Raw genomic sequence first — 9,682 nt, forward strand, 5'->3', positions numbered from 1 at the left:
TGTTGAAGTAAAAAGATGATTCTAAGTGAACGAGGGTCGAATAATTCATTGAAGTTCCAGACTTAAGTAAAATAGTTAGTTTGGGTTTGTTTTTGTAATTTTCGGGCCGAATCCTATAAGGGCCCGAATTTTCCTTTTATTATATTAGCTCTTTCACTACTATAGTAATCCTAGTTCTGAATTTTGATGATACAATATTGCTGAGAAGATTTGATGGAGAACTAAAATTCACAAGAGTTGATTTGCTGTATTCGAATTCCACTTTGAGGTTTTTATTAATTTCAGTTTAATTTTGACTTCTTTTCAATTCTTCCTATAAACTCGTTTGCTTAATTCAATTAATTTTGTTTGCTTAATTTGATTGTTTCTTATAGGATATAGTTGATTAAATTTGATTGTTTGTATGATCCTTAACTATAATCACGTTAGCGTAGCTTTTTTGTTATCGTGTTTGATTGAGTCGCGTTTGCTTAATTCACGTTTGCTTAAATCCGTTTGCTTAATTCGGAAATTAGGAACATACATCATATAATACCAATTGCGCTTGTCAGTGGGTATTGTAATCGAATGGGATTGAATCCGCTAGAGAATTGAAATTATAAGAATCAATGATAAGTCGGAAATCAATACAATAAATTAGCTTATTTATCAATTTTGCTTTTATCTTTAATCATATTCGATTTATGTTTTAAACCTTAGAAACTCTCTTCTTTTCATTCATTTGGTTATAACATTCAAGAGTCCTTGTGATACGACATTTGAGTGTCGCTTCCGTTTTACTACACTTTTAAACACGTTTTTGACCCGTGTGCGACATCGGATAAGTTACCCTGTCAACTGAGTAAATAAAGGTTAGATAAGAGATACATTGAGTACTTCTGATGTTAGAAGAACTTTACATAATGATTTACATTGAAACATGGAACAAACTTGTTGATCAGAAAAAATAGAAAGGTGGTGTTCATTTGTAAGGATGAGGATTTTGTTTTTGATGAAATTTTAGATTTACAGGGAAGTTACTCGAGAATAAGCAACAAAGTATGTTTGGGGTTATGATGACACTCTGTCATTACATAATATTTGCGATTATTTTTGACATAATCGATGGAATTATGAGAAACAGTCAAGCAAACATGATGAAGAAGTGAGCAAAGTTATAAAAGAGAAAGAAAAGGGAACTTAGAAAAAATTAAGAAGAAAAAAAGAAGTTCCAGCCCTTGAATTTTTCGCGACTGCAATGCTCTCATCGTAGGTGCGATGAGCATATATCATGATCGCGATGGTACCTAACATGATCACGATAGTACTTTTTCCTGACATGAAATTACAACTGTAAAAGGAGAGTTTTTCTACATTTTTAGGGGTTCTAAATTCTATGCGAGAAAGTGACGACAAGGAGTACTTTGTGACAATTTTGGAGAGCTTTGGAGCAATTGGAGACATAATTTTCCATTAATTTTCATAAATTTTCTTATCAATTCATGGTAATTATTTATTTGATTATGAGTAGCTAAGATAATTTTGATTAGGTCTTTAGAGATAAACCTAATTGTACTTTGTTGATCATATGAATGTTTGAGATTATTTGAATGCTTTTATTTTAGAATTATTATTCAATTATTAAAATCAATTTCAAACTTTCCCTTTTCCTCTTCGGTCCAAAGGAAATCAGATTTATCTACTACTTCATCATTAACATGATAAGCATGGATAAATAGACCATTGATTATTGTTTTCCACATTTAAAGATTAATACTTTATGAAAATTTTAAATCTAGCTTTCCACAATTCAAACCTATCACCATTAAACAGTGGAGGTATGTTTAGGAAAGTCCTCTTGTTAAAATAAGTGTTAGAAGTCATCTTCTTACTAAGACAATTAGTCTTTAAATAGAAGTTAGGCTCTGATGTCACTTGTTGTACATGTGACTTTATCGTACCTCGAAAAATACAATCCTTCGCGAAGCCGTTAGAGCTCTCACGGAAAATAGTTCAAACAGAGTTACCACCGAACTTTATTTATTCCAATGAAGAAAAGAGAAGATATCGATAAAACCTAAAAAAAAATGGTCGTCACGACCAAATTCGGGTTCGAGAGTCGATTACGCAAGAGAAATGTATTAACACCCCTCACGTTCATTGTGCTCAACGAGAATCTTTTAGTTAAACTTTCGATTGAATGTTAGCTTATATTAATTATTTTCTTCGAATGATAAAAACTGTAAGAGAAAAGAAAAATAGGTTGCACAAAAGTTTTTTTATTAATGTGTCTGACAAGATTGTGGGGCTTGCTCCTACGTATCTACAAGTGCAATGAAAAACGCAATACTACGTAGTTATGTGTAGAAAATGTTTATTTTGGTCGATTTTAGCGAAAGGTACTTAGTCACAAAGCGAAAAACATTGCTTACTACCCAAAACAGGAAAAGTGAATATTGGCATCACATAAGAATGGATAACATAATCTGGATTCTCACGGATTTGTTCTCGTCACGTTCGAGTAGAAATCATTCTAACTTCTTGCGCATGTAGGAACAAATCTTATTTGCATTGTCTCGGAATGGATGAAACATCTTTCGTTTATGAAAAAGATTTGCGTTTGCACGGGAAGCGAGAAAAGAGATTTGATTTGTTAAAGTTTGTTAGGCGAATGATGAATTCTCGGTAAGAGCGAGACATGAACCTCAAAACCAATTATTCGGGGTTTCATTGAAATGCTAGATTATATTGTTCCTTTTCATTCTAGGTATTTATGATTTTTTTTATGGACAAGGGACATTCAATAAGAATGAGACGTGTGCCTCATAATCGATTGTTCAAGGCTTCCATTGGAATACTAGACCCCAACAGTCTTTTTTTGGTCCAAGTTTATATTAAGTGTCTTAGGAATGAAAGAAATAATGAACGTCTAGCCTAAGACGTGTGCCTCAGGACCGATCGTTCGAGGGTTCCACCGGAATGCTAGACTCCAACAGTCCTCTTCCTTTGCATTTGTAAAGAAAAAGGTTTTAGTATTACTTTTGATTCAGGAAAAGTCACTCGATGTTGATTGAGGTGTGATTCATGTAGATGATAACTGATTTGAGAATGGTGATATTTTAAAAACTATCTTGATGTTGATTAAGTGTATGAAAATTATCTTGAAAGATTGATTTTATTATGCATCTATTTTATCATTTTATTTAACAATTGAACTCTACATACAAGATCATTCAATCATGCAATCACTCACAATTTAAGTAACAAAACAAGACATGCAAACAACCATCCATTCAATCAAAGATCAAACAAATTAGGTAAAATATCAATCAAAATCATTTCTAAGTTACTAAAACTTGAAAGGATTTTTTTTTGTTGAAAAAAAGTAATTAGATGAGACAACCCTAATTCATACATCTAACAATTCTAAAATTTTGATAAAGGAGGATGAAAAGAGTAAGTGAACATAACATTAACTTCTATTTTATCACAATTTTATTGTTTTTTTAACAATTTATTATATATAAAAGGATTAATTTTGTTTAAAACATTCTAAAGAATATATAAGAATTTTTGTCATAAAAGAATTACTTTTGTTATTGAATATTTGTTAAAATAAAATAAAAAGTTTACTAATTAAAAGAAATAACTAAAAAAAGGTAATAGGCCAGGGGGTGCTGTAGCAAGGTGCATGGTAAGGCCAACATAAGGCAAGCCTACATATGAGGGTGCACGGATCAGAAGAAGCGGGTCGGTTTAGCCTGACCCAATAACCAATTCTTAAAACTTAAAACACAAAAGACAACCCTAACTTTAGAAAAAATGTGTCGCTCTCCTTCTTCTTTCCCCCTGACATCGCTCTCTTCATCTCTTTCAGCAAAACCATTGTTCAAAACCAACCATGTTTCACAAAATCAAAAAGAAAATAGAACTCATAGCCAAATCCCCCAATATTTGAAAACAATGTTACAACAGAAACCTCACTCATTCGAAACAACAAGTACGAGGATATGTTAATGGCTACATGTTGAGCAAGCATCACACTAAAATAGGAAAATAAAATCAAACAAAAACAAGCTAATGTTAGAACAAGATTTTGGTTCTGCAATTTATCTCTAAGTTTTGATGATAACAAAAAGTGAAACATTTTGGTACCCTAATAAAATTTCTAAGTGTGCAGGATTCTAACGAAAAATGAATCTGATGAAACAACATCTGACATCATACAAAGTCCAGAACAACTGACTCAGAGTTAAAGGTATCTTATCTGACGCTGAAGATAAGCATGTCTAAAAGAATAACTCACGGAATTTGTCATCTGAAGACTCTGGAAACTCTGCATCTGAAGACATTTGAAGATCTCACATATGAAAACTCTGAGGATCCTTACATCATAAGAATTTCTAATTGAAGACCAGTCAAGAACTTCTGAAGAAGACACAACACATAATTATCCGAAGAATACAAGATCTGAGAAAAGAACCTGAATTCCGCGCATTCTGAATCACATCCAAAAGATCAGAATCAAGAACTTAACAAAGAAGTATTCCAAGTATGGTATAAATCTCTATATGGAAAATATTGAATACTCTCCAAAACTGCTATGGAAAGGACAATTAAATTAATGTCATTAAGTCCCATAATTGGTAAGATATCAGCATCAATGCTCTATTCAATGATATCATCTCCAAGCACTATAAAAAGGCCTAGCTATCATCATACCAAGACACGAAGCTATCACATAAGAAGTCAGCACATCAAAATCAAGTCATATACTAAATTCTTGTTTTAAGTCATCTCACACGAGTTGTTGCTCTAAGTGTGACCATTGATCATTGTTTTTACTATGTTAATATTGCTTATCTAGAAGCACCAAACAAATTCTTGTAATTCTAAAATAGTTATTGTAAATTTCCTCAAGTGACTTGTGAAGTCTGTAGACTTGAGATGGCTAAGAGATCATTGTACTCTTAGACGTTTGTTGTAATCATTCTAGATTATTGGATTAAGTCCTTATTAAAGACGAAATCGCCTTGGTCGGGTGGACTGAAGTAACTTTGATTTTCAAGTGAATCAGGATAAACTTATGTGTTGTTTGTTATTATCTTTGTGTGTGTAGTGTTTCTAAAAGTTTTTATTGTCCGTGAAAACAATTCAAACCACCCTTTCTTGTTTTTCTCTGCTTTCATTATTTCGGTCGATTTACAATATTCAAGCACGATATAAGAACAAAAGACGGTACAGAAGCGTAAGCTAATTACAAATAAAAAAGATTCAACATCTACGAAATCAAAAATCTCAGTTGTGGTTAGCTTCCTTCTACTGATTGCTCTTTTTCTTTTCCTTGTTCTACTGTCACCTCTTCTTCTTCTTCTCTGTATTGTTGTTGGCTGTTGGTCCTCATATGTTGTTCACTATTTATGACGAGATTGTGCTCAGTAGAATGTAAGGTTGAAGTTTTGGTAGGGACTTTGGCAGAACTTTGTTACTCTTAATGTTTATCCTTTTTGCAGTGATTGGTAGTGTATTTATAGGAGAAGAGTGAGATTTTGAAGATTTGGATCAACTCAAAGATTGTGAGCTGGAAATCTATTAAGGGAATCAACTCCCCTGATTTTTTGGAGTGGAGTGTGAAGGAAATCCGATTCAACTGCAAATATTTGTTTTACAAGTTTTTCTGTTTTGTCCTCTTTTGAATTTGATGTAAGTTAACTGGTGTAATTTATTTTACTGAGTAGAATTTCTGGTGAATGTTTTACTGATAACTGCATATGCCTTTGTAAAAGTTTCTGATGTAATATTTTTTTTACTATTGTAAACTTTGTTATTCTAACTGGTGTAGTGAAGAAAATTTATTAATAAACTTGGTACAAAGGACTGTGGAGATTTGAAAAACCATACTTTAAAATATTTTGTAAAACAGATGAATAAGTTAGGAGCCAAAAAAAATGAAAGAAACATATTGCAAAATTAAAGAGTTATGAGAAGAGAGCACCTGGGAATTATACAGATTAGACAAAGAAGACCTACTTTTGTCCCCAAAAATTATTCTTGAGAGCTTTTATAAGGATTTGCCCACAAACCTCCTTATACAAGGAAATTAAGTTTTCAGGCTAACTTCTAACCAAATAGAGAACAAGGCTTATAATGACTAGTCCCCAAACTAAATATAAATTTTGCATAAGATGATTTCGAACCAAGACAGATTTTTATTTTAGCTATTCTCTAAACTGAAATGGGATTTTACACATGTCGACCATAAACTGAGTCGACATTTTTACTAGGCTGATCTCGACCCTACTGAGTTTTTACACCAGGTTGAATTCAGAAACCAAGAGAGATTTTAACCGAGATGATCTCGAACTGATAAAACTTTTAATCAGGCTGAGTTAAAGAATTGTTGTGGAGATTTTCATTGACTGGTCTTCACGAACTAAAAGAGAGATTTTTCTTCAATGACGAAACTCACGAACCAAGCAGAGACTTCCTAAGATAATTCCCCACTACAAATAAGAACCTTTAACTTGTTTAGCTCACAACTGAAATATCAACTTCGTATGAAATGATTATTTACACAAGAGAAAATATACTCTTTGTAATTTTACAACTTTGACAAAATCTAAAATAAATATCTTCACTTAAACTCAAGAACACTCTCAAAATACTATGCCTAAAATTTGTGAGAAAATATGAGAGATTTAGAGAGGTGATGAGAAAAATAAAATGTAAGGTTTTCACATTTTCTTGATGTGTAAGAGAAGATTTCTATTTATAGGTCAATGAGTGATATAAATTTGGAAATGATTCACGGGTCAAATAAACACTCTAATAGATTAAACAACCTAAATAATTGATCGTTAAGACCATAAATGGAAGGTTTTGATATAGTTATGTTATCAATCATTAAGAGATTGTCCAAATCGATTTTAGACTCAACCAATCATGGTCTAATCGATTAGACCGTTAGAAAAAGTCCCCTATCAATTAGACACGTCCCTAATCAACTAACTAGACCTCAAAACATTTTTGAGTGATTTAATTAAAATACGAGAGGTTTTTGAAGAGTATTCGTGGTGTGTGTGATTTAGCCATAATGTGTCCAAAAAATACCCTTGCTCTTTACAAGACGCTGGTCAATCAGAGGGACACAACCTAACAAGTTTTTACACCTCCTATCTTTTACAATTCTGAAAATTCAAGTCTTAACCTCATTATCTTTGACATCAAATAAAATATAACTTTATTTATTTTATTTGGGGCACTAACCCTTATTTTATTATAGTTTTATTTGTTTTGAAGTTTTTGTATAATAATGAAATGCAATTAGACGTTGACACACCCGGTTTCTTTTCCCGAGGCTTACTAAGCTTTGATATCTATCTATTATTATAAGCATCTTCTTTATAAAAAAATAGAACAACAAAAACAAATTATAACATTTTTTATTCATTTATAAAAGAAATATTAAAGAATGAAAGACAAAAGAAAACAAATAAAATCCTCAAAGTACGTGCATTATATTGTACTACATTATATACAGTATTAAACATTGTAAAAAATATAACCAAAATATTGCAAAAAAAACAATTAATCTTTTTCTTTTGACCATACATTTTTAATATATTTTTGAAAACATTTGTCAATGCTTGAAAACTGGCATAAATTTCACATATTAATCAAAGAGTATTTACACCATTTGTCCCAAAACAAATGAGTATAAAAGGAAGAGTTCATTTCACACAACACAACTGCCACCCTTTCAAATTCATTTGCCAGTCAAATCGAAGAAAAAAAATGACCCACTCACTATCAGCTACTATGCTCCTTGCACTTCTTATATTTACTACAAGTACTTGTCTATCATTGTTTTTTATTCTTAATATTTAGCTTCCTCTAATTGAATCAATGTTTTGTTATTCTTAATATTTGGATTCCTCTAATTATGTTTGCAGTAATATGGAAGGCAAGAACATGTGAGTTAACGAGGATTGGAGGTGGTTGTCCTGATCTTTCAAAATGCAGGGAAACATGTCTACCATGTTATAAGGGCATAGGTCAAGTCAAATACTATTGTCGTTCTGGAGGTTTTCCAATATTACTACCTACATGTGTTTGTGTAATGACCAAAGGTGCTCCCTGTCAAGTACCTGGCTGCCCTAAACCTCCTCCCGCTGCGTTACCTGCCAACTTCAATCAATCTCAAATGAATATTACAGCTTAAACAATGCATGTATTTCTTCTTATATAGTATGAATGTTTTCAATAAATTATATAATAATGTATTGCTCTTAATTTATTTCTTCACTTATCATGGTAGAGTGTAATATCTTACCATTTTAAAAGAGACAAAAGCGCGTGAGAAGTTTAGATGGATGAATTTGAATGGTCAAATTTAATATATGAAAATTACACATGAGAAATGTACAAGTCACACTCTGCAACTTTACGTGCAATGGTAAGAGTTATGATGTTGAGGTGTAACCACCTTACTTGGCTAAAAGTCTGATTATTTGTTGTGGAAGTAAGATAGTCAAAACCCATTATAGTTAGCAATTAGTTTTTTTTTCTCTGAAAAATCCAAATAATTCGTCTGTTAAAGTGAAATAATATAACAAGTCAAGAATAAAGTTTGACCTGAGAGTTTATTATGAATTTCAAAAATTATATTAATAAAGTTAAATATGTTTTAACAACATGTGAAGTGTTAAATATGTAACAAATACCGTATATATTATTTATTATAATTTTTTAACTTTTTTTGATTTTGAGGCTGTTGAGTTTTTGAGATCGGCCTGTTTGTCATGGCCCAAGGTCTATCCTATTTGCATTCGATATCTCTGAACAACTATCTTTGAGCTGAAAAAAAATTACTTATGAATTCGTATTGTTGTAAGGATAGTTATAATGATTAGCAAAATTCAAAATTGATTCTTTGACAATATAATGTTAGAAATTTTGGACAGAATACCAGAATGCAAAGATTTAGAGGGATTAAATAGACCCCTTTAATGTTGGAAATCCCCCAAAGTTTATGGAGAATTTCAATCAATTTTGATGAACAAGATTGTTATCACCCACACAATAACAACGAGAAGAGAAGAACAATGGAGAAAGAAAGAGAGTAAAGATAGAAAGAACGATGAATGAGAAGAGTAATATAATTCTGCAGAGTTTCTCTCTACCCATAAACTGTGGAAAACTTCTTATTCACTTTGCAACTGCAAAATACTGTGAATTACAAGTGTTAAGAATACTCTATTCACCTCATTACAAAAATAAGGGTTACTCCCTCTATTTATAGATTTAGGTTAACTTGGACATCAAGCCAAGACCCAAAACTATAAAAACCCAAAATAGTTAACACTACTAAAATAGGCATAAGTCGAAATCCTGTGTGAAGCAACATGCTTCGACACTAACACAAGTCAACACACTAGGTGGTTTGACACTTCCTTATTCTGTCGAGCAACCTGCTTCGGCACAAAGAATTACAATTCAACACACCACCTAATTCATTGTGTCTAAGCTATCTACATTCATCATAGCTCTTAGTCTTCTGAACACTTTGACCTGCACTCCCTTCGTCATGACGTGCTCTCGAAGATAATGGAACCTCATCTCGATGTGCTTGCTTCGACCATGTGCTATTGGATTCTTCGCCAGATTAATAGCTGACATACCGTCGATCTTCATGGTAATTGCT

At 32.1% G+C, this 9,682-nt stretch overlaps 1 long non-coding RNA gene across 1 annotated transcript; it reads left to right on the forward strand.

The window, feature by feature from the left end:
• Positions 1 to 7,549: 7,549 nt before the first annotated feature.
• Positions 7,550 to 8,271, forward strand: LOC127084012 (uncharacterized). The gene is made up of 2 exons (XR_007788601.1): positions 7,550 to 7,828; positions 7,932 to 8,271. It is a non-coding gene; the product is annotated as an uncharacterized LOC127084012 (long non-coding RNA).
• Positions 8,272 to 9,682: the final 1,411 nt, after the last annotated feature.

Source organism: Lathyrus oleraceus, chromosome 5 (assembly GCF_024323335.1).
Source record: "Lathyrus oleraceus cultivar Zhongwan6 chromosome 5, CAAS_Psat_ZW6_1.0, whole genome shotgun sequence".
Lineage (NCBI taxonomy): Eukaryota > Viridiplantae > Streptophyta > Magnoliopsida > Fabales > Fabaceae > Lathyrus > Lathyrus oleraceus.